The sequence below is a fragment of the Gekko japonicus genome, unplaced genomic scaffold (genome assembly GCF_001447785.1).
Source record: "Gekko japonicus isolate JY-2015 unplaced genomic scaffold, Gekko_japonicus_V1.1 scaffold514, whole genome shotgun sequence".
In the NCBI taxonomy this organism is placed as follows: Eukaryota; Metazoa; Chordata; class Lepidosauria; order Squamata; family Gekkonidae; genus Gekko; species Gekko japonicus.
In genome coordinates this window covers 90,075-116,621 of record NW_015168665.1, presented here as the reverse complement: position 1 = coordinate 116,621, position 26,547 = coordinate 90,075, and positions in this window count along the sequence as shown.

The window sequence follows — 26,547 nt, the reverse complement described above, 5'->3', positions numbered from 1 at the left end:
CATGCAATGCCCTGAATGACCTCAGGTAGTCTCTCTCTCTCTCATCCTAACATTTGTAATAAGGTTGTTGTGAGAACAAAATAGAGGATAGGAGAACCCCTACTCACAGCCCCTGAGCTGCTTGGAAGAAGTGTGGAATGATGATGAAGACGACGACAATGAAAAAGAAGAGCTGGGCTTTATACTCCGCTTTCCTCTACCCTGAAGAGTCTCAAAGCAGCTTACAATCACCTTTCTTTCCCTTCCTTTCCCCACAACAGGCACCTTGTGAGGTAGGTGGGGCTGAGAGACATCTGAGAGAACGGTGACTGGCCCAAGTTCACCCAGCAGGTTTCAGTTGGAGGAGTGGGAAATCAAGTCCGGCACTCCAGATAGAATCCGCAGCTGCTAACCACATTATGCTGGCTGTGTGTCACAAGCATGATGCAATGAGAGCTGCAGCCTTAACTGCAAGTACAGAGGCCATTACTCCCGAGAATCGGAAAGAGTAATTACTGAGAAGGTTCCTTCCTTGGTTTGTTCTATTTGTATCAGGTTTTAGGCTTCACCCTGCTAATATGTGAACTTTGCTTAATTTCTGTTTCCTAACATTCTGATGTTTTACCATTTTCCCCTCATTTTGACTAGACAGGAAAGGGTCAGCCAAATGGGTTGAAATTAAATCAAAAGAGTTTTTGGCTAAACATTAGGAAGAACTTCCTGACAGAGCAGTTCCTCAGTGGAACAGGCTTCCTTGGGAGATGGTGGGCTCTCCTTTGGAGGTTTTCAAACAGAGGCTAGATGGCCATCTGACAGCAATGCTGATTCTGTGAACTTAGGCAGATCATGAGAGGGAGGGCAGGAAGGGTTGCCTCAGTGCTTAGTTCTTGTACTCAGTGCTTAGTTCTTACATGCCCAAGGAAATGCTGATCACTACTTTGGGGTCAAAAAGCAATTTTTTTCAAGGCCAGTTTGGCTGGAGATCCTGGAGGTTTTTTGTCATCTTCTGGGCATGGAACAGTGGTCACTGGGGGTGTGGAGAGGGAGGTATTAGTGTATTTCCTGCCTTGTGTAGGGGGTTGGACCAGATGACCTTGGAGGTCCCTTCCAACTCTATGATTCTATCATTCTAACTTGGTAGTTTCAGCTGTTGAACATTATGTTTGTCTGGTGGTGACCCCCCTCCCCCCAAATGGTATGTTGCATATACATATTATCATTTAAAGTAAATTAGCTACTTGCGTGGTTCTTAACTTGAAATCTGCTGCCACTTACCAAGGGGACAACATTACCATCAGAAACTTCTCAAGCCCCGAATAAAAAATGAGGACATTAGAATGAGTCCTAAGAAGGAAATTTGACCAATATAGTTATATTTGCAAAGTATGAATACAACATGCAGATCTGTGGCATACATTCAGTGAGGTTCATCAGTCAACTCTTTCGTATTAGGTTGGATTTCTGTTTGATACATGCCAGTTCTTAAGGACCAGGGGGATTAATTTAGGATATGGGATTTTATCCTTGTGGTGGAGTGTGGTAGAAAGTGCCGTCAAGTCACAGCTGACTTATGGCAACCTCACAGGGTTTCAAAGCAGGAGACATGTGTCAGTGCCTGCCTCCACGTCACGACCCTGGTATTCCTTGGAGGTCTCCCATCCAAATACTAGCCAGGACTGGCCTTGCTTAGCTTCAGAGATCTGATGAGATCTGGCTAGCCTGGGCTGTCCAGGTCAGGGCCCATGGAGCAGTACACAGTGTAAAATAACTGTCTCCTGGTGTGGATAATGGGATATCCAAAATTCTGAATACTTCCCACTCCCATTTGCCCCCAATTCTGAAAGACACAATGATTTGATCACTCCTTAGGGGAAAACTGTATTGCCCCAGTTAAGAATCGCTGGGCTACTTATTGACTCACTACCCATTTCCGTTTCCCTGACACACTTTTTGTATTCTGGGGTCCAGAATGACGTGTGCAAAAGCCTAATGACAAACACTTACTGATATAATTGGCAAAGGTTCTCACTGCTTCGTAACTTCCAAGCAAATGAAATACTATTTCAATGCAACGTACAATTAAACTGTGAAATCCATTTCCTGAGGATGTTACTAACATAGAGGGCTGTAAAAATGAATGAAATGAGTTTTCCCAGCTAGTGATGTGAATTTTTCCAGGAAAACTTGAATCAGAAATTTCTGTAATTCAAAATTTAAATAGTTAAATAATGTTAGGAAAAAATAAATGATAGCAAAAGAAGGCAAATACATTATTTACAACCCTGGACCATGTGCAAGAACGGGGGTTTGTTCATGCTTCATATCCCACACTTAGCCCCTATAACATGATTGATTTGCAGCACAACAATCCCTGACAACGACAGATAAACAGATTATATTTACATATTTGAGGCAAAAAACTCTACATGGGAAAATGTAGCATCAGAAAATTTTCTGTGGAAAATGTTCTGGCCCACATCGCTGCATCCCACAATTAATTTATGCATGTTCATTGGATTGGTTGCATAGAGACTGCACGGCAAAACATATGCACGTACATCTGTCTCTGTACAGCTGGGAAGTCTGCTTTCCCCAGGATTCGTACTTGTCCTGTTGCCCTGCAGGAATAATCTATGTAATGACAAAGTGCATAGAGGGGGAACAAGTGTGCCAACTCTGCCTCCATTTGTGAATGAGTGCACTGGCTCCACCCACTCCTCCGTGTGTTGGTGCAGTGCTTTCACATATATAAACTGGACATTTAAAAAAAAGAACAAAATAGAACAGGTGACCAGTGTGTTCCCTCTAAGCTGAGTTAGTGTGAGCTAGCTCACAGTTTTTTAGCCTCTGGCTCACACATTTTTATCTCAGCTCAGGAAAGATGGCTTCAGAGCAAACTAATTTATGCAGAAGCCAACTCACTCGCTCACAGCTTTAATGCCAGCTGCTCACAAAGTAGAATTTTTGCTCACAAGACTCCACAACTTAGAGGGAACATTGCACCTATAATAGTAGATGAATCTGAAGAAATGAGCTCTGACTCATGACTGCTTACAGTAAAATATGTTTTCTCAGAGTTTAAGATGTCACTGGACTCTTATTATTTTGGGACACACTAAGATGGCTGCCCATGTACAATTATAATTCAAAAAGCACTGTTTCCAATCATGGGGATGGAACCTGCATCTGAACAGTTTGTACATGTGTAAGGTGCTGTGCCCGCATTTGAGACATCATAACTAAGTGGGGTTGGGATCAGTATGTTCACTCTATTCCCACATTGACTTGTTCCCATATATGCTTATATGTATAGGGCTGGAGAGGGACCTTCATGATACTTGATTCATCATGGATTTGAGTCAATCTGCCTAGGCTGGGGGTGAATCTCGCTGCTGTGATGCCACTTCCTCTGTTAGATAGCTCATTCTCTTAGAATATCTGCAAAGGTCCTATGATAATTTTCCATGCCAGCATAATTTATTCAAGAGTATTTCTCCTCTGGCTTTCCATGGATGAAAACCCCTAACTAGGTGTTAACAATAGTCAGATGCCAGTAATGATTCTGCCCCATATAAGTAGCCAAACCTTATAAAAGTCACTTCTGCAGGAAACCCAGCAGAGTGCAACTTTGAGTTTTGTTTCCATGTTTCATATTACTGTTTCTTTGAAATAGGAAGGGGGGTGTTGCCAAAGAGCAGTCTCCCGAGGATCTGGTAGCCAGAGGTCTACGTGTTCAAGTTGTTCTGAATATGAAGGTTTCATTTTTAGCGATCACAGCTTCATTCACAAGTCTGAAAGTCACAGGTCTGGAGATGCAGAATATTTGGAATCTGTGCTAATTAATCAGTTATTCTTTAGAAACCTGATTAAGCTTTAATTTAAAAGAAACAGGAAAAAAGATTTTGTAACACAGTTCCCCTAAAATTTTCCGAATGTGCAAGAAAGCAATAATGTTAATTTCCTAGTAAAGGAAGTTGCAACATTGGAAGTTGAAACTACATATCTTAAAGCATTGTGACAAAGCCAAATCAAGCCAAACACTAGATAAACCTAATTGAACTTAATATTTCTTCACCAACAACAAGAAAGCTATACCTTGAGCACGAAAGATGCACATTAAATTGGATTATGAATAGTTTAATAAGTGATTCTACCGCTACACTTGTTTAATTTACCTTCCTGTTATTTGTATCATAGTGATATTAGTGTTTAGTAATGTAGGCTTAAACCTCTTCTTAAAAGAGATGCCCCAGGGAGGAGACTGTAGAGAATGAATTTAATTTGATATACAGCTGGTTCATTAAAACCTAATTGGAATTTTCATCACAAATATGCCCTTAATCAGGGAATAATTGGTGATAAGTGAGGCTTTTAAAATAGAACAGTGTAAATTTCATTTGGAAACTAAGGTAGGATTAAACTTCCTAAATCACCGTTTTTACAAGTTTTAGGTTTCTGGTCCTCATGGCTGAAAGAAAACCAGTGTTTAAAACGCAAGCAGTATCTGTCATCTGAAATGAAAGGATGTATTAGTATTACTATTTTCAGTAAAGAGCACATGGGTAGGGTGGTCAGCGAGGGAACAGCACTTAATCTGAATTGGGGTGCCATCCTGGCATATGGTTTGTTGGTCACATAATCCTTGAAATAGAATTAACTGGTAGATTGGAGTGCTTGGAAGGGTGTTCACTCAGAATGCAGGGAGATGACTATAGGTAGCATTTTTCTTTCCTCCAGGCTCACTTTTTGTACAGGAACTGGCTCTGGAAAGAAATATTTAAAGCATTAGTGCATCACAATGGTAGGGGAGAAGGCAGGATTCTGTTCTTCTTCCTTGTGCAATCCATTTCTGTTTAAAAGTAAGTAGACCTCTCCACCTGCATTGTATGTGGATAAGAAGACACACCACTGTATACGCATTAGTTGTTGTTCACATGGGGAACTGGCTGTGGCTTAATGGCAGAGTATCAGTTTTGCATGCAGAAGCTCGCTGTTTCAGTCCTTGGCATCTCTAGGTAATGGGTGATACGAAAGACCTCCATCTGAGACCCTGTTGAGAGGCTGCCAGTCAGAGTAGACAATACTGACCTTGACAGACAAAGAGTTGGACTCAATGTGAGGCAGCTTCAGCTGACTCAAATGCACTGGGCATGTAGTGTTTGAGGGGTTTATTTTGGGGGTTGTGGATTGACAAATAGGATACTAGTGTTGTGTTATCCCCTGAATTGCCTAGCATGGTTATTAATTGAAGAGTGTCCTTGCGTTGATAATATTCCTGTGTGCACCTTTTACAGAAGGAATGGACTGCCAAATAATTTTTGGATCTTTTCCTGGATGTTACTCCACTAAGATTATATTCCTGTCCTCATGACTGATAGCATCAAAGACTGAATGCTTGGTGGCTAACTCAAGCTCTTTTCTTATATTGCATTGGGAATGGGGGCAGTGTGTCTCCATCATGTACTACTGAACGAATATGAGAAGCCTGGGCTGAATGGGAGGATCTCATATTGCAGGTCTTCTTCATGGCAATATTGATTTAGTTTCTAGGCAGGATGATACTGGTTTGCAGCGAAGGCATTGTGTGACTCCTTCACCTGGCCCAGGGTTTCTCATGTTATCTGCTAAGACCCCATGTCATCAATATAGTGTAGTGTTAGAGGTGGTGTTGTATAATGGCTAAGAGGATGAGTGGAAAGCAACCTATTGCTACATGTTAGGACCTCATGTGTAGAACATTATCCACAATAAACTCATTTGTTCCTTAAGCAAGCAAAGATACTAGCAAGGTTATGAAATCAGATATCATTTTTTAAAGGTAAAGGTTCCCTTGCTCGAAAGCCAGTCGAATCTGACTCTAGGGTTGCGGTGCTCATCTCCGTTTCAAAGCCGAAGAGCCAACGCTGTCCAAAGACGTTTCCGTGGTCATGTGGCCAGCATGACTAATCTACTTGCAATTTCTTGCTTTCGAACTGCTAGGTTGGCAGGAGCTGGAACTAGAGATGGGAGCTCACTCCATCATGCGGCACCCGGGTCTCGAACTGCTGAACTACTGACCTTCCACAGCCTGCAGTTCAGCGTCTTAACAACTTGAGCCACCGCAGCCCCTATCATATTTTACTGTGCCTCAATTGAAGAGGCAGATATGCTCCATGCGTGAGATCCTGACATGTAGCCGTTTTGCTCAATCTACAAGGCTGGTGTGTGTGCACTGCATACAGCCCACTAGTGCAGAACTGGTTGTGAATGTGCAAGAGATCTAAAAAAAATGGCTTTCCAGGAAGTGGTGAGGTGTGATTTTCACATGCGTAGCCCACATCCACAAATCCAGTCCTCACTCTAGATAGATGTGGGCGAAAAGTAAATTTAGAGTGATCACATAGCATTCTCCCTGAGGAAGTTATGTAAATGATGAACAAAGTTTCATCATGCAGTTGTGGCTTCAGATGAGAACTGTTAACTATGTTTTTATATTTTGGTCTACAAAAGAAATAAAACTAGCTAATGACAAATATTTCCCCTGTGCCCATAATATCTCTTTATGGCTGCATACAGAATACTTGTAATCAAAAGCTTCAGCATTCAATTGCATACTACAGCAGGGGAGGGGATGGTGTTAATTAAAGAGAAGCGCTAAATCAAAAGAGGACCTTTTATCTTGCTACTCAGCTTGGTTCAGTTGTGCACTAGGGGGTCTGTGATGCCAGTTATTAAATAGGGTCAGAGTAGAGTTGGGCATGTAGCAAGTTGGAGTTTACAATATATTTTTTTGCAAGATTAGTTTCAGGATCACTTCAACATGTGTTACATTGATCTACTGATAATGCCTGGACCTGTTACTTTTTGCTTAGGTGGCAGAGATCCTTTGTTGTGCAGTATCCTGTGCTTAAAATGCAGACTGCAGGATTTTAGAGACAGTGCGATCCTAAACAGAGCTACACCTTTCTAAATCCAGACAGTGATCTTAGAGGGTTGTAACTCTATTTAGGACTGCACGTTAAGTCCCTCTGTGTGCTGTGTGGGTCACATGCAGGGAGGTCTTACTTCACAAGATATTATTTACTCTGATGTGGCATACAGCTCCATCTGAGGGCCTTTAATTAGCACATCATTGCTTATCCCATGTCTTTCCCTTTCATACCGGGGGAAAAGATTTTCATATTTTTAAAAAATGGTATGTTCAGGTTGAGTGCTTAACTGAGTTTTTTACTGTCCCTAATTCTGGATAAAAATCTGCAGGCTTTGCAGAAGATGTGATTTTATGTGTGGTTGGAGTTGCTAACTGGTCAGGATTAAGGTGTCCTGTCCCTTTAATAGAGGCTTAATGTGTGGAAATGGGCAGCTGAAGCTCTTTCATGGCACTGAGGTAAACAGTATCACCTGGTATTTGCTGCAGTTCAAACATATTAAAGGGAATGCTAGAGGTACCAGCTAAAAAAATTGCAGCCTTAAACCCAGACCAGTATATGAAAGTGGTCCTTTGGACCTGACTCAAACCAGTTTTGCTCTTCAGAGGTCAAAACTAACCCCTGGATTTGGAAGACAGTGTAGCTGATACACGAGGTAAATGCTAGATGCTCATTCAGGCCAGCCACCATTGACATTCTATGAATGACACTATGAAGGACTGTGCTGTAAAAGCTCATAAGTGCTGTGTAAACATGTGAAGGACTGTGAAGGGTTAATGCCTCACAGAGCCAGAGAGCTTTGAGTGAGAGGCTGTTCAAAGGGATTTGATTGGTTAGCATCAGTGGCACAAGAAAGACTTGGGAACAGACTGCATTACTACATACAAATTCCTTGTTTCTTATTCCGAAGATGCTTGTGTACCATCAACTTTCCCATTAACAGTACACAACAAATTTTTCAAGCTCATACGTCGATTTCTAGTGGAACATGCTGTTTCTGGAATGGCAGAAACAACATCCTTGCAACTATTACCATGTTAATACACTCTTGGACTTTGCATATAATCCAAGAGAAAAGCCAGAGAGTTGTATGGAATTGTGTATCTAAGAGATTCAATTACTAAGATGACCAACGTCCACCATGCTGTTTAGCATCAACATAAAAGCACTGGGTGAGATCTTCAGAGATCCAGAGTATGTTGTCACCAATACCAGATGACACTCAACTCTCTTTCCCATCTAATTCTAGGGAAATGGTGAACATGCTTTACTGGTGTACAGAGGTGGTGAGGGACTAGATAAGGGAGAAGAAACAGAAACAAAATGGAAGTGCTGTGGATTGTGGTTAAAACTGATCAGGGAATAACATATACAGCCAGCTCTGGACGAGGCTGTACTCCCGTTGAAAGAAGAAACTCACAGCCTTAGAGCATTCTTGGATTCTTCCAGATAGTGTCATGACATAGGTGACTAGGAGGGTTGTTGTTGTTTTTTTAGGTTGGTTTGCCAGTTTTGGCCCTTCTTAGACAAATCAAACCTAGGGGGCCAGTCACCTATGTCCTGGTAACAACCAGTCTTGACTGGTTGCTCTAAGTGGGGCTGCTTTTCAAGATAGTCCAGAAACTTCAACTGATTCACAATGTGGCTATGATGACCTAGCCTCATTCCCTCACTCAGGTGCAGTATTTCCCCCTCCATCTCCTTACTTTCTGGCTGAGCAGCCCCTTTATCTATTTTCTTCTTTCCTGAAGATCTACGGCTGTCCCACCCTGTCACTTAATTGTATTTTGCTGCTGGCTCAGCAGAGGAACTTGAGGAAAGAGACAAGATCAACTCTTTAACTTAAACATCTGAAAATGGCACATTAAGAGGCTTTAGAATGTTCAAAAGTAAACAAAATATTTTATTCAATGTAGAGGGGGAAAGATCAGGTGAAATCAGGGGTAAAATGTTTGAGTTAAATCAATAATGAACTCTGGGGTAACAGTAACTTCACCTTTTTATGTTTCCAGCAAGTGAGAGTTTAAAGCTTTTCAGTCTTAGAAACTTAGAGATGAAACGTTTTGGTTTCAGTGTTTCCTAAATACTCCAGTTCACTTTCTTGAGTTTAACTGACTCTTCAGGTTTCAGAAGGCAAGGGGTACCCTACCAAGTACCCAAATTCCTTATCTAAACACACCAGGGATCACTCCACTCTTTGAGCTATCTCCCTTTCCACATGAGTAGAGTATCTCCCTTTTTTTCTGGCCCAAATGGGGATCTTCACCGATCCTCCCACTCCTCCTTGCCAACCTTCCCAGTTCTTAGTCAGTGCTAAACTCTCCTCAGTCAGGGCTAACTTGTTCCAGTTCTCAGTCAGAGCTAAACTGAGTTCTCTTTGGCATTAGATTATGAAATGGGACAAATACACCTGAAATGGTTAAACTAGAAGTGCTTCTGTGTCTGTAGATAAATTGAAATCACTGCTGTGTTAATTATTGATGGGTGTTCTGAAAATATCTTGAGCATAAGAAAAGTATTTGAAGTGGTAGAAATATTCAGTTTGAGGTAATTATATTTTGTACATGGTTACCACTGCTTGAAATTTTGAATAATAATAATAATGGAGTTCTTTCCCTTAAATTTCAGGTGTATTTACATACTTCAGCTTAAAATTTGTGGAACCACTTTTGGTTTCTCTCTTTAAATGCAAAGGACAATGTTTTCGTGTTTGGATGTTGATTTAAATTCCCAGAGGACTTCATATAAATGTGATAAGACAGAAGAGTGATGATTTAGGTTCAGTTTTCCTTTCTTTGTCAAATTGTTTTGTCTAGCTGTATGTGCCATTTCCTTTATTCTACTCAGCAGATGAGTCTTCATATTTGATTGTGTTCCATGCAGTACCAGTATTTTAAGGCCAAGCTCTTAAAATAAGTGTGGATGGAGATATAAGTTGTAACACCAGAAACAGATGGTATGCTGGGGTCTAATATGCTAGAAAACAGGAAAAATGTGTAATAGGACATATTCCCTAAAGATAATACTGCATGTAGGAAACATCATGTGGTCTATATGTGCACAGTAGCGTACAAGAAACTGAACACACAAACACAATGGAAATAGTAGTCACCTATAAAACCTTGTCATGGTCACAAACTGGGTTTTAAGCAGTTTTTTTATTTTGTAATGGCAGTTAATTGTCTGTTACAATTGCATCGTCTCCCCAACGCATGATGCATATTAAAAACTTTAATAAGCATGTCAGATTATCTCTGCATTAAATATAAGATGTGTTCAATGTAGGGGAAAAATATAAAGAGACATTTACGAATTGTTTCATTTTAAACTTCATGCCTGTTGGCAGGCCTGCTCTTGATCAGTTGGTTGTGTCTTTTTTTCTTTTTCTTTTTAAAGAAAATGCTTCTTAATCCTTGGTTTCAAGGCACTTCCACAGTATTTAGAGTGTACATGAAGCATGTTTATTCAGAAGTCAGTCTCATTGTTGTAAAGAGACTTCTTAGTAAATGTGTAAAATGTTGAAACCATGCACACTGACCCTATGCACATCTTTTGTTATGGGGCTTTTTAACAGGTAAACATGTAAAGGGTTAAAGCATAAGAGGACAACTGCTAGATTAGACCAGTGGTCTATCTAGTCCAGCATCCAGTTTCACACAGTGGCCTACCTAAAGCCCTGGAAGGCCAACAAACAGGACATAGAGGCGAAGGCCTTCTGTTGATGTTGCCACTGGGATTCTACCTCTAAATATTCCCAGAGGGGTAGCTGTGATTGGGCACTTTCACACTGCCGCTGTAAACCGTTTTGGTTTCTGGTTGCTAATGGACAGGGGTCATTTCGTAGAAAAAGAGGTGCAGGAGCTCATTAGCATTTAGCATAACTTATTTGCATATGCCACACCCCCTGACATCATCGGAAGTGTGTTAGAAGGCAATACCCACCACTCAGGCTCCACTGGACTATTTTGGATTGCTAGCTATTGGGGGGGGCATGCATATCTGTCCTCGCAGAGGAGGGAGAGCTTGTACCTGAATAAAACTTGGTCTTAAAGGTGCCACTGGACTGTTTTGGACCGGGGGGCCGGAGGGGAGGGGCTCTGCAACTTACCTGGCTGCTTCTTGCTCTGACAGAGGGCTGCTGGGAGCAGGGGGTGGGGCTTGTTGCATGTGCCCGCCCCCTGGGCTCTTTACTGCCAGAGCTTTGCTCCTGTGCGCTCCTGCAGGAAATGACCCCTTCTAATGGATAATTGGTACTTTCAAAACAATAGTTCTGGCTGCTGGCTGCTAACGGATTTTTAAAAAACCTTTTCACACAAAGCTGTTTCTGTCCCATTTGCAGGACAGGGGTGAGTCTTCTTTTTTTTGAAAACCTTTTTCTCCTGTTCTTAAATGCCCTGTGATATTTTGGATTCACTGCAGAGTGCCGATTGAAATGTATGTGGCACTTCTGGTAGCATCGCCTTTTTATTTTCCTGCCCCATTTCCAGCACATTCTTTTCCATTTTTTTTTTTACTGACACAGATTTTCAATGTAGTGCAGTATTGCTTTATTGAAAAAGTTGGAACTATTTAAAAAAACTGTGTAACACCAGAAGAAACCAGCACTATTTGAAAGGGACATGACACTTTACATAAGGTTCACAAACTAATGTAAACACTGTTTAAAATAGCCTTCCACATATGGAGTAGGGGCAGCAGTGGATAAAAACCGGGTTAAAGTGAAAATATGAAACTGCCCTTAGTTTGCTATAGCAGAGTTACAGAGGAGTCAAGGAGCTCCTAAAAGACTAACAAAATTTATTTTAGCATAAGTTTTCATGAGTTGGGGGTCACTTCTCTGCCCCTAAATGTGAAGGCTCACTTCAGTCACCATGTCTAGAAGTCATTGATCGCAGCTTTAGTGAGCAATCCTAAGAAGATCTGCTTGGAAAGAAGTATGATTCTATTCAACGGGAAAGCAGGATTGTAGCCTTCGCATGCAAAGAAGTCTATGGAACTTGATCTTGATCATTATCGCATTGAGAGGTAAGCTGCTATTATTCTCACCTTGAAACTGAGGGACAGAAGCTGAACGAAAGCAGTTTGCCCACGGAAGAAAAAGGGTGAGGCTTGAACTTTGGCTCTGCAGATTAGAAAGCTCTGCAATACATTTTTAATGCCACGAGAGGCAGGTGGTCAGATCGAGTTCAGCAACCCAAGCACCGTCATGCGTGTACCCAGAGCAACAAAATCCTCTTCCTTTTCCGACCCAGTGGGTAGCTGCAATGGTCAGTAGTACTCTGGTCGATGTCTTCTGCTGAAAAGGGAAAAGGAAAGGAAGCCAGGCATTTAGGTCCTGGGAGTAAAAAAAGAAATAATGTACCATACTTGCTTTCCTGCTGCTCCCTTGGTTATTATTAGCTTTTGTTGATTTGCTGTGCAACTGAGGTCCCTGGGAACACAGGATTTGCTCTGAAGGGACTGACCATTGTTTCCCAAAGAGTAACATCCTGCCTCCAGCAGTGACGAATGTGTGGTGAATCAAGAAAAAGAGATTTTTGCCATATAATTCTACAATGGTAACATTGTCTCAGAACGTCTGTATCTAGAATTCTCAAAGTCTTTTATTTACACCTTTTATACCCTGCTTTTCCCCCCAATTGAGAGGTAAAGGAACTTACAGCATTGTTTTTCCTCCTCTTTTTATCCTCACAACAACCCTGTGTGGTAGGTTAGGCTGTGAGTGAGTGATAGCCTCAGGGCACCCAGCAAGGTTCCATGACAGAGTGTGGATTCAAACCTGGGCCTCCGAGTTCCTTGTCTGATACTCCAACCAGTACACCATGCTTTCTTAACGTAAGCAACTGCTAGGGATTGTAGAAATGCCACCCTCACTCCTTGGATTCAGTACTTATGTCAACAGGATGTGAATTTCTTGGGGAGGGACATTTGTTACCCTATCAGTGTGTCAGAGATATGGATTCTCATCCTTTGTCTGAGGGCCCATATTTTTTCAGAAGATTAAAATATATTAAGGCTGCGGTCACACGGAGCATTAGGCACGCTAGAGGGACGGAAGATAGGCAGATTTTCCGGGCGCGATCTCACCGCCACATCTGGGAAGCGTCGAGCTCCCGTGGCGAACCTGAGGCTTCCCGCGGAAGATGCGCGGTAAAAAACTAGTACCTCGGAGGTACTAGTTTCCTGAAACCGCGGGGCAAGGGCGGGCGTCTGATCGCGTTTCCGGTAGTAGTTCCGGCGCCCGCCCATGTCCCCTCGCAAAAAAGGGTTTTTTTCCAAAGTCTCCACAGATGCGCACAAGCACCCAAGGGAGTTTTTAAAAAAACCCAATCCCGTTCGCCCCGCACCCCACTTCTTTGCTGCGCAGCAGGACTGTGGAGTGATTGGCACCTCCCCCCTGCCACGGGACCTCCACAGTAGGTCTGCTCATGCAACAGCACGTTTTTTAGCCCCGGGGCAAACAGCCAGGCCTCCCCCCTGCATTTTCCTGCCCGTGTGCCCACAGCCTAAGTACATTTTTATCCCACCTTTCCTTCAAAGATCTCAAAAAAGCATACATGGTTCTCCACTTTGTCTTCATAATCCTGTGAGGGAGGTAAGGCTAAGAGGCAGTGACAGACAGGGTAGTTCATGAAACTCATGGCAAGAAGGGATTTGAACCTTGTCTCCCAAGGCCTGGTCTGACACTGTAACCATCACACCATACCACCGCACCATGAATGTGCTGAGCTTTAAAAACACTTAATGGCCCTCTTTCCTTTCCTTTTCTGTTTTTGTTGTTGTTGTTTTTTACTCTGCCTCCTCCCAAGTCCCATGTTGTACTGTGAATAACATGTAGGCATCATGGAAGTCTGTAATCTCTCTTGTGGTGCGAAAGATCTCGGCCTGAGACTCTTGGAGAACTGCGGCCAGACAGAGTAGACAATACTGATCTCTGATAGATCTTGAGCTGGTCTGAATAAAAGGCAGTTTTGTGTGTTTGTGTGCTGTTCTGGAAGTTTGGCTGCAGGCAAAAAGAGCTTTGCTATTTTCCACAGATTGTTTTTGTGACTAATGCTGCATGAATCTTCATTTTTCTCATAACAAAAAGCCTACCTCGAAACATTGGTTTATCTCATTAGCATTTTATGGGTTCTTTTCTCATTATTTATATCTTATTGCATTATGTGCCTGCGGTGTAGTAAAACTTTAACATCATGCTGTAAAATTCCAGCAACTTGCGTGTGACGCCTGAGTAATAGATGTGATATTTTTCTGTGTGTACTGAAATATCAGCAGCTACAAAGTTTTCAGTATAGATGTTCCGCAAGTAGGGTGTCTACTTCTGGGCTGGTAAATAGTTGGAAATTTGGGGGGAGAGATGGAGCCTGGGGAGGGGAGAGACCTCTGCTTGGCGTTTGCACAGTTTAAAGTGTTGTACCATCAAATGCCTCATGGGCAATACACATTCATCACTTGCTGACTACAGAATCAAGTTAAAATTTGGGGGGGGGGAATCATTGGCACGTCACATAAGACTGGGATTCCCAGTCTTCCTGGCTCTCCATTAGGGTTGCCAGAGCCCCCCTAGCCACCAGCGGGGGATGGGGTGGTAGGGTTGCCAGATCCAGGTTGGGAAACTCCTGGAGATTTGAGGGTGGAGCCCGGGGAGGACAGGGACCTCAGTGGGGTACGATGTCATGGAGCTATTGAGTCCACCCTCCAGAGCATCCATTTTCTCCAGGGGAACTGATCTCTGTAGTCTGGAAATGAGCTGTAATTCCAAGGGATCCTCAGGTCCCACCTGAAGGATGGTATCCGTACTCTCTTCTCTCCTGAGGAGTCATGTCCAGCTCAAGATGATAGCCATGTGGGTCAGGAGGCTGCAGTGGGAAGAAGGTAGAATCAGTTTCTTCTGTCTCACCTGCCAGTGGATCAGTGCTCACACAAGAAGCAGGAGAGAGTGATCCCCCCCCCTCTACTGCAACCTCTATGTGTGCTCTGTGGTCCAGGGAATAATTTCTGGGGATCAGTAATGGCTGCTGGGGGGAACAGCCAGGAAGACCTGCAGCCATTAGCATTTCCTGTTGGTGGATCATGGGATGCAATCATGCAACCCTGTATTTTCCCATAACTATGTCTGTCTTTCTTTTTTGTTTTCAATTGTTTTCAGGTAAGGCAAAACATAAACAAAAATGGAATAATTAAAACAACCGTTTCTCACAAGAATTGTGTATCAGCCAGTAAACAAAAATATTAAACCTGTGCTAAGTAAAATCAGCACTGACCTGGATAGCCCATCCCATCCCAATCTTGTCAAATCTCAGAAGCTAAGCAGGGTCAGCCCTGGTTAGTATTTGGATGGGAGACCTCCAAGGAATACCAGGGTCGTGACATGGAGCCAGGCAATGGCAAACCACTTCTGTTAGTCTCTTGCCTTGAAAACCCAATGAGGTCACCATAAGTCAGCTGTGACTTGACAGCAAAACAAGCAAACAAAGAAAGTACAGTCATGCGTGCCTTACTTAACTTTGGCACTGAAAAAAACAGTATGGGAAAGGAAGCCAGTGGGTCAGCTTCCTCATAACAAAGGAGAAAAGGTTGTTGCCTTAATCCCTAAAGAAGTACAACAGTGTTCCTTTATAATATCCATGTCCAACTTCGAACAGGTAGTGATCTATTTTTTCCGGCCAAAAGTGCCGGTGATCTACCACCAAGAAAATAAAGTTTCAATTTAGATTTTAACCCACTAAAGTTGGGTTCCACCGCCCCCCCCCATTTATAATGCACCTTCTGTCATTTACTGGTAAGCAAAATAAGCAAAAACAAAACAGAGAGACGAAGATCCAGAAAGAACTGCGAACATTTTTTATTTTTTATTGAATTATAACTTTCTTTAACTGTCTCAATAACTTTCTTTAACTTTTATTCAGAGTTATTTGTGTTAAATGTAGGTCAAGTATTGATCCAGCTGATCTTGTGCAATCTTTAAAACTTTGCTCTTGCTCATTAGTGAGACCATTAGTGAGACCAAGTGGGGCTGGTGATCTATCTCTGACCCCTCCGCGATCTACTGGTAGATCGCGATCTACCTGTTGGACACACCTGCTTTATATAATAATCCTTACTTAACTCAGGCTGCGGTCAGACATGCCTTTAGATCTGACATAGCTGCGAATGCCTTACAGATCTAAAGGGCACAATCAGACAGCAACATCTGAGAAAGGATCTGCAGTCGTTGGCACCCCATGCTGTCCCACCACGGAAACGGAGATAAAAGACACCGGGGAAAGTCCGGTCCTAACACTTGCCAATGGGCCATGGACGGATTTTCCGTAGTCTGATCACTCAAGCATGCTCTCAGGATGATCTGCCCATTCCAGACTTGGTGCTGTTTTCCCCCTCTTTTAGCAGTATGTGCATAACCTCATACTCCATGGGGAACCCTCTGCGTGGAGGTTCAATTCCTCATTTATGCGCATGGGAAACAAAAGACAACCCCCCCACACACACTCAGCTTAACGTGTCATCTGATCATGCAGTGATGGGCTGAGCCCAGAGCACAAAGGGATGTGTGATCACACGACTGCGAGACAAATTCCACCAGAGGTAATACAGGCGCTTCCCAACCCTGCCAAATGGCACGTCTGACCTCAGCCTCACTGTGTTGTTTGCTCCCATTTTAGATGTCTTAAGGTGCAAAGAAAAAAAAAATGAGATGTACACTGGATTCAGTGGAGGTGAACCATTTCTCCTTAGCCTGAACAACCAGAGTCATGCATTACCAAGCTACTGTGCTAAGTATCTGCTGTGCATATCTTTCATCCATACTTTGACTCAGGGGAAGAAAGGGGAAGCCCCATCACTGTTGCAGAGCATTGGTAAAAAGTTAGAAAGGGCATGTGACGGAGTGCCATGTGATGGAGTGAGCTCCCATCTCTGGCCCCAGCTCCTGCCAACCTGGCAGTTCGAAAGCAAGACATTTCAAGTACATAAATAAGTACTGCTTTGATGGGAAGGTAACAGTGTTCTGTGTACCTCGGTGTTTAGTCATGCCAGCCACATGACCACGGAAATATCGTCTGACAGTGCTGGCCCTTCAGCTTGGAAATGGAGATGAGCACCACCCCCTAGAGTCTTTAGAGCAAGGGAAACCTTTAACTTTACCTTATGGAACACCCAGTTCTTTGCTGATTTGTGTGACACACACATGCCGGCTCCCAGGTTTGCATTTTTGCAGAAAGAAGAGAATTTCAATTAGAAGATCAAGGTGGGGTCTGCGCCCAAGGGATGGAACTACTGTGAGTGTCTCTTAAGAAGCAATTGCCTACCAGCCCTAGAATCCCACTACTTAGTTTAAGCAAGCCACAGGAATCCATTAAAATGTATGCCAATGTGTACATTACCCTTGTATTTACTGCTTAGGAGTCTTAAATGAGCAGAAAATGCTTCTCCCTTTGTGTTCCAAGAAACCTTTTGTCAAAAGTGCATGCAGTGTGCATGTGAGTTATACAACAGTGCTGGCACAATCACTGAATGGTGCTGAGTGGACTGGATTTTGGGGCAGAAGTCTGGGGTTCTAGCTCATTGGTCAGTGGGAGGTCCCACAAACAGGTTGCAAGTTTGCATTTAAAGTATACATTAGCATCTCAAAGGTGGTCTCCATCAGATTAATTAGTCCAGGGTTCACAATTACCCAACTGCATTGCAACCACCATACATGTAATGTAACAGCATACGTGAATAATCTCTCTCCAGCCTGGCAGGTAGCAGTAACAGCACAAGGGGGATTCCCTTTACCATGGAGTTATTGCAGTTGTCTACCAGCAGTCAAAGTCAAAGGTTTCTTCCAAATCTCTCTCATTTGATGGTTTTCTGTACCATAAAGCATGAGAGTTTCTTTCTGTCTTTCTTTCTGTCTTCCCCGTGATATATGATGCTTCAGTAACAAAAACCCACCTGCACATACAAAGCAAGTGAAAAATGCTGTCACAATTGCCTGGCTGAGCTGTTAACCCATCTCAGATTCTGATCTTCTGGTAGATGACGTAGCCAAGGCAGTAACTGTGAGATTTTAAAATTGCAAGAGACAGACACTGATGGCCAGCTCTGAACTGACCAGTGGGTTGCAGCTTTCTTACTGTAGGGAGCTGATAAAATACTTACCTGGTCACCAATGCATACTGCTGCCTTCTTTGTCACCAGTAATTTCCCTGTCCTCTTTATTCATGTCTGGTGTTCATTTATTTTAAAAACACAAAGAAGCCCTGACCTGGATAGCTCAGGCAAGCCCAATCCTGTCAGATCTTGGAAGCTAAGCAGGGCTGACCCTGGTAAGTAGTTGGAAGGGAGACCTCCAAGGAATACCAGGGCTTGGGATGCAGAGGCAGCCTCTCTGAAATGTCCAAGCTCCACTAGGGGTAATCAGAAATCACCATGACTTCCAGGCATGTAAGCACATATACACAGACACAGGGGTCATTTCCTGCCGGAACGCGCCGGAACGGTGCTCCAGCAGTAAGGAGCCCAGGGGCCTTCCCTGGCCCATCCGCCGGAACCGGGCAGCAGAGGGCCCCCCCGCCACCTGGGGGGATTTAAATGCCTTTCTTACCCTTCCCCAGATGGGGAAGGGAAAGAAAGGCATTCTAAACATGCCTGGGCTCCCTGCCTGATCTTCTCCAGGTGCTTCGCAGCTGTGGGGCACCTGGAGAAGATCGGGCAGGGAACCCAGGCATGTCTGCCTGCCTTCCCTTCCCTTCTGCAGCCAGCAGCCTCGGGGCATCTGGAGAAGATCAGGCAGGGAACCCAGGCATGCTTGCTTGCCTGCCCTTTGTCAGGGTGTGTGGCATATGCAAATGAGTTATGCAAATGAGCTCCTGCACCTCTTTTTCTATGAAATGACCCCTGCACACAAATATACACATACAACCCCCCAAAGAAGATGAAAAAATGTTAATTAAAATAAAAAGTTTCTTTTCTTTACTGCACAAATTACTTTGCATACCTTCTCTCAATTGTCCTTATAACAAGGCTGTAAGGTAGGCCAGAGTCTGAAAGACAAGGGCTTGCACCTGCCATTACCCTGGGGTCACCTGCGCTATCCTGCTTGTTCTGTCCTCAACTATCAACCTGTTTGTTCTAAGCTCCTTTCAGCAGGGAATTGCCTTTCTTCTTCATGCTTAAAAGTGGCTCATGTAGTAATGAACCTGACTTGCTGCGGTTTGAATTCACTGCTGCCTCCTTTTTCCTGTGTTTTCTCCCTACCATTCCAAGGAGCTTAGAGCCGTGTTGGATGTTTCTCCCCTCTCCTGTCCTTTCAACAACCATTTGAGGTAGGTTGGCCTGAGAGAGAGTGACTGGCCCAGGGTGACCCAGTGACCTCTGTAGCTAAGCAGGCATGGCCTAGGTCTCCTAAGTCCTAGGCTAACAATATCTCGGTACTGAGTCTGTACACCCACTGTCACTCTGTTCAGTATCCCACACTGAATCTTCTCTTGGAAGCCTTCTAGATGTTTGAAAATTATTACCATTCTTCTCTTGTATCTAGGTTAAACATGCCTGTGTTGTCCTTTCACCTTTTCTTCCTGCACCATGCATTCCAACCACTGAACCTAAGGTTGCCAGCTCTGGGTTGGGAAGTACCTGGAGATTTTAGGGGTAGAGCCTGAGAAGGACAGGGTTTAGGAAGGGGAGGGGCTTCAGTGGGGTATAATGCCATATAGTCCACCTTCCAAAGTGACCATTTTCTCCAGGTGAACGAATCACTGTTGCCTGGAGATCAGTTGTAATAGCAGGAGATCTCCAGCCCGTACCTGGAGGTTGGCAACCATAACTGTGCCCTTTTTTGTTTTTGTTTTTTTTCCTTCCCTTGAATCTCATTATATTTTCCTTAAAAGACTGCAACCAAAGTAGTCCAGCTGAGGACATGGTGTTCCAGGTATTTCTCCATATACTTACTGTGCTTCAACTGTGAACACAGGTATTTGAAGGTGGTAAATCCCAATCTGGTGTAACTTCACGCTATCATCCTACATTCTTCTTGAAGATCTATTTCCCCCCCTGCAGACAGTGATGAATTTGTCAGAGGTCCTTAAATTTGAGGATGTTAGCTTTTCAGTCCTAAAGTGGGCTATAGAAATATTGAGTGTGTTTTGCTGCTGACATGTGAGCTTAAACTGCAGAAGAGAAAACAGAAACCCTTAGTTTGTGCTGTGGACTCCCTGTCCTCTGTTCTGAATAAATCTTACATCACTGATTTTGGTATGCAGATACCTGAGTGTTGCTGTGTATATAATGGTTTTGGCTTGCTAGTCAATAACGAGAAAATAAGAAGCTGCACCAGTCACAGGAGATTTAAAAAAATAGGACCAAGTTGCAAAATCAGGTAAAAATATTTGTTATATTATTACTCAAAGTAATTTCCAAAACTTCCCTACGCGTTTTGCCTATAGGTTTCATCGGGGCATCTGTTCATCTAGCAGTAGTTCTTCAAAAAGAGTAGAAGAGCTCTTATTTGTTTTGAAGAACTACTGCAAGATGAACAGATTCCCCTGACAAAGCCTATTGGTGGAACACATAGGGAATTTTTGGAAATTTAAGAACAGAAGAGAAGCCAATGTTGGATCAGACCAGTGGCCCATCCAGTCCAACATTCTGTTACACAGTGGCCAAAAATACCAAGTGTCATCAGGCGGTCCACCAGTGGGGCCAGGACACTAGAAGCCCTCCCACTGTTGCCCCCCCCCAAGCACCAAGAATACAGTGCATCACTTGCCCCAGACTGAGAGTTCCTATCTATACCTTGTGGCTAATAGCCACTGATGGACCTCTGCTCCATATGGTTATCTAATCCCCTCTTGAAGCCATCCATGCTTGTAGCCACCACCACCTCCTGTGGCAGTGAATTCCATGTGTTAATCACTCTTTGGGTGAAGAAGTACTTCCTTTTATCTGTTCTAACCCAACTGCTCAGCAATTTCATTGAGTGCCCACGAGTTCTTGTATTGTGAGAAAGGGAGAAAAGTACTTCCTTGTCAACGTGCTCTGTCCCACGCATAATCTTATAAACCTCAATCATTTCACCCCTCAGCCATCATTTCTCCAAGCGCTTTAACCTTTCTTCATAGGGAAGGTGTTCCAACCGTTTTACCATTCTAGTTGCCCTTTTCTGCACTTTTTCCAATGCTACAATATCCTTTTTGAGGTGTGGTGACCAGAACTGAGTAATAAAGTAAAATACATTTCCCCCTGATTTTGCACCATTGGTCTTGGCCCTATTTTTATGTCCTTGCTATTCAATAACACATGGTGATTGCAGGCGTTCTGTACAGGGGAAATGTGGCTAGTGCACAACTGAAGCCTAGTGACCGAGTCATGCATTGCATTAGCCATGTAGTCACAGGGTTACCAACCTCAAGTGGGGCCAGCTGGAGTTACAGCTGGTCTCCAGACTCCAGAGATCAGTTCCCCTGAAGAAAATGGCTGGTTTAGAGGGTGGACTCTGTGGCATTATACCCTGCTGAGTTCTCTCTTCAAACTCTTGTCCTCTCCACCCCAAATCTTAAGGAATTTTTCAAGATGGAGTTAGTAACCCTATTTGGTCATTCTGGCTTGAGTCTCAGTGACTTAAGTGAATACATACATTTTAAAAAAGCACTTACAGTGGTTCATTGATGAGAATCGGAGTGGCGTGAGAGTGTGAGCTGAGTTTATAATTGAGGAAATCTTAGTTCAAATCCTTATTCAGTCATGAAGCTCATTGGTGATCTTGGGCCAATTAATCTCTTTTGATATAAACTACCTCACAAGGTTGCTCTGAGGATAAAATGGAGGGGGCAGGGATGTAAGCCACTGTAATCTCCTGGGGAGGCAGCCTGCAAGAAATTTGCTCTGTGTGGAGATTAATTCCCCCTTTTAAAAAAAAATGGTATTCTGAACGATATATTTAGTAATAGATGGCACACATAACCACAATAGAAATTTGAACCATGTTAAACCGGTTAGGGAGAATTTAATCTCTTTGGCAGTAAGGAGTCATATTACATTTAGAACCTCTTTGGAAGTAAAACGCCAGGCTGGGTAAATTACTGAGATCTCACCTGGTGCCTCACTGGAAGCTTACTTCATCAGGAAGGAACCACACAGGTGGAATTGTTAAAGAGCTTGTTATGAAGGAGTCTGCTTCTGGTGAGGGTAGAAGGGAAGACAACCATTTTCTGAACTTTGGAAACAGCAGGAACAAATTTAAATACTGAGAAAGGAGGAAGGAGGCTCGATTCACACAACAATTCACACAACCGTTGAGTGTATGGGAGCCATTTAAAACTTCTGTGTGTTTTTCCTCCCACCCCCAGAGCCCAGATGTGGGCAGTTGTTGCTGTATTTGAGAGCAAGCTTTTGAAACGTTCCAAAAAAGTTTTCAAAGATGGCTTTATCATGTGTGTGGTTTGGCTCTGGCTGTGACCAGGTGCTTACAGGCAGGAAGCCAATCCATAGGAAGTTCTGGCAGATCCTGGTTTTATGCATAGCTCTGAAAGCAGGTGGAAATGCAGTTTGACCAAATGTGGGCAAGTTAGGATGAAGCTAGGAGGGAGTCAGTGTGGTGTAATTGTTAAGAGTGTTCTTAAGAGTGTCTCCTGACTAGAATTGGGGAGACCCAGATTCTAATCCCTACTTAACTGTGACCATGGGCCATAGTTGCAAGGGGCAGGATGAAAATCCGATAACTTTACTGGTATGTTCAGGGCTTTTCAATGTTTCCTTTTTGTCCTGTCACTCTCAGAACTCACAGAAAACCCCTCCTACATTTTAGAACATCAGGAAGCTGTTGCACTACTGTCATTTGTGTGTGCTCTGTCCACATTTCAATTCAATTACAATATCACACAAGGATGGACTCTGCTGCCTTACAGCTCTCTGCAGGTGACCAGTCCCCGTGTTGACTCACTAGGTGGGGAGGGTGAGCAGGCATGAGCACGCTGGCTCCACCCCTGCCTTTTTGTAATTGCTGAGTGGTCTACATGGTGCAGATGCATGGAGGACGTGTCTTCCTGTGATCGGTGACATTGCTTTCTGAATGCTGCTGTTCATGGGAAGGGGGGTGCACTTCTGCAGTTTCACACCATGCAGATGACTCAGTGATTGTGTGGAGGTGGGGCAAGCACACTTGTGCCCACTCTGCCTTCCCATTCAGTGAGTCAGCATGCAGATGTGCGGTCTGCACAGGTCTGCTGAGACAGACTATTGACATACCAAGATCAGTATGGTCTAGCCTGACTGCCAGTGGCTCTCCAGTGTCTCAGCTAGAGGGTTTTGTCATCACCTACCAGCTGGTTGGGGCTTTGTCACCACCTACCAGCAGGTTATTTTAGCTGGAGTTGCTGGGCAGTGACCCTGGGACCTTCTGCATTAGGGTTGTCAGCCTCCAGGCGAGGCCTGGAGATCTCCCAGGATTACAACAGATCGGTAGACTGCAGAGATCAGTTCCAGTGGAGAAAATAGCTGCTTTGGAGGGTGGACTGTATGGCATAATTGTCCCTCCACTCCCGAAACCTCAGCCTTCACAGGCTTCACTCCCAAATCTCCAGGAATTTCCCAGCACAGAGTCGGCAACCCTATTCTGAATGCAAAGCAGATGCTCAGCCAATGAGCCACAGTCCGTCAACGCACCATATAGGCCATCAGTGCACAGGGAACTTTTTTTGGTAGAACTTTAGTGCGCTTTACAAAGGCCCTGTTCATACGAGGGGTTTTGGTCCGGGAGCGAGACAGAATGGGGGCGGAGCAAACAGGCGCGATCCCACGGCAACATCTGCCCGTCCCCGATCTGTCCCTCCCGCACGAAAACCCGCACTAAAAAGAACCACCTACCTGGGTGGTTCTTCCGAAGTAGAGCGCCTCAAACCAGCCGTGGGATCGGCCGGCGCATCCATGCGCCGGCACATCCCGGCCCCCGGCCGAACTGCACATGCTTGAGCATGCGCAGTTCGGCAGCCTCCCCCTTCCCTCCAACTCTTCCTCCCCGACATCTGATCGTGCCAGGGAGCGATGCGCTGCGGCTTCGGGGATCCGTGGGATCCCGCCGCAGCGTCGCAACTTTGGTGCGACTTTTAAAAGCCGCGCTTTTCACTGTGTTTTCCCTGCCGTGTGGCAGGGGCCAAAGAAGGGTTTCCAGTGATGTGCTGATCATAAAGGTACCATCAGTCAGCACATGACTGCCTCAGCACAGTCAGAGCAATTGTCAGCCAACCACGTAGCTTAGGGCAGCCAAGAGGATCAGCTCTCCTTTTCATTAATAGTCACCCCTGTTTCTATGAAGTGGTTCCTCACTGCATTTTCATAAATCACATTTTGCCAGTAGCTCCCCTAGCAAAAACATTCTGTCCTTGGGAAGAGCTGCAGATTAAATGCAGCTTCCAGGATAGGTATCATCTTAGCAAGTGTAATGTGTTCGAGACTAGTGCTTCCTGCTGCAAATTGAAAACAGCTGAGTTCTCAATCCTGGAGGAAAGGTGTTTTCAGATGTGACAGCAAAAGCCTTTAACTCCACTGGCCCCGAGAGAGCTGCTTTAATCACCTTGACAGGGTAGTTTTGCTTTGCCGCTGGTTCCAGATTATAGTACTTCCATAAACATTCATTTAGTTCTTTGGCACACTGTAGGTGATCACCAGGAGATGTGGAGTTTCTGTTGGCGGAATGTGATGCCGCTTTCTCACTGTGAATGCAGGGAGAAGGAAAGTTTAGGGGCTGGGTTTTTTAGTTATTACAAACTACCTTGGATATGAAGGTGGAATTCCCTCTTTGGTGTTTAATCTGCATGCAAAAACTTGTAATGCTCCATAGTCACATTTATTTCTTGAAATATGTGGGCAAGGGGGGAAAACCACAAATCTTTGCTTTCTGTTAAAATTATCCTGCTTTAGGGTAAAATAAAACTGTCTGCAATGATTGCTCTTAGGGCTTCTTTTACATCTCATTAAAATATACAATAAAAAAGACATGCACTTTTTCCATAGGTTATCACCTCAAGTTGAAGCTCTCAATTAAAAACTGAAATGCTTGATGTAAACTGCAGACATATTTTGGTGGCCCTAGGGATTTGACCCAAACTGACATGAGTCGAGGAAGGCTCTGCAGGCAGATGTTCCTTGTTGCTGCCTTCCCCCAGTGACCCACTCTGTGCTTTGAAAATACTCAGCAGAGGACGGGAGAACCCTCATAAACAAAATGGAACCCTTGAGCCAAACTTGCACGGGTGACAGGATCCATTTTGCCAGATTCTCCAGGCTACAGACCTTACCTCAATGCCAAGGTGCAGTTTGTTTACAAGGGACGTTCATCTTTAGTGGATCCAAGTTTGAAATACTTCATTTGCAAAGCAGTAGAGTTTATCAATCCTAAGTTATCATGTGGTATATTTATTGCATATATTACAATGGAATGGTCTGCCTCCCCCCTGATGTATGTATGAGTTGGTTTAGTCTCACAGAATGGAGTCCCTGCTTAGTTCTGTCTGTTAGCTACAGGTGTAGAGTGCATGAGCTCTTTTGTTCTGAAACTAGCTGCTCCCACCCCTATATCTCCTTGTTACTAAATGGATGTTATTTGGGCACACTCGTATTTGCTGGATGAACCTCAGAGCAGGAGCACTGAGTACCCTAATCCTGACCTACAATAAAATATCGTATCCCACTGTCTTAATAGATAAGCATATGTGGTGTAGTCTAATTCTTTGTACATACCTGGAGGCAGTAACTTACTCCTGGGCAGGTAGGAGCCGGGGGAGGCATGGCTCAGGAGGAGGAACTCAGACATTGAGGGGTAGGCCATGTGAAGAAGTACATAAGAACATAAGAGACGCCAAGGTTGGATCAGGCCAAAGGCCCATCCAGTCCAACACTCTGTGTCACACAGTGGCCAGAAATACCAGTGCCATAAGGGGGTCCACCAGTGGGGCCAGGACATTAGAAGCCCTCCCACTGTTGACCCCCCCAAGCACCAAGAAGACAGAACATCACTTTCCCCAGAGCCCCTATCTATACCTTGTGGCTAATAGCCACTGGTGGACCTCTGCTCCATATGCTTATCTAATTCCCTTTTGAAGCCGTCCATGCTTGTAGCCGCCGCCACTTCCTGTGGCAGTGAATTCCATGTGTTAATCACTCTTTGGGTGAAGAAGTACTTCCTTTTATTTGTTCTAACCCGACCGCTCGGCAATTTCATGGAGTGCCCACGAGTTCTTGTATTGTGAGAAAGGGAGAAAAGTACCTCTTTACCTATCTGCTCTATCTCATACATAATCTTATAAACATAGGGTAAACATATACTTATAAAGTATAGGGTAGGGTGTTGTATACCTTTTTCCCTGTCTGCCTGAGGCTCAGGAGAGTGAATGGCCCTGAGGGCTTCTGAGGTGGATTAGAGGGACCTGTCGTCTTCTCCTTTCTCTCTGTTGTTCTGGCTTCACACACTGCTAGGGAAACCTCCCTGCAACCATCAAGGATGCCACAGAACAGACAGGGGAGGCAGCTGGTCATGGGTGCCCCACTCATCACAGTACTCTTACTGAGAAGCTCTGTTGTGCTCAGTAGTGCTTGCTAACTACAGCTTGCTTCTGTTACCACCACCATGATCCAGTGAGTTACAGTCCTAGACTTTGGCCCAAAGTACAGTCTTGGTGGC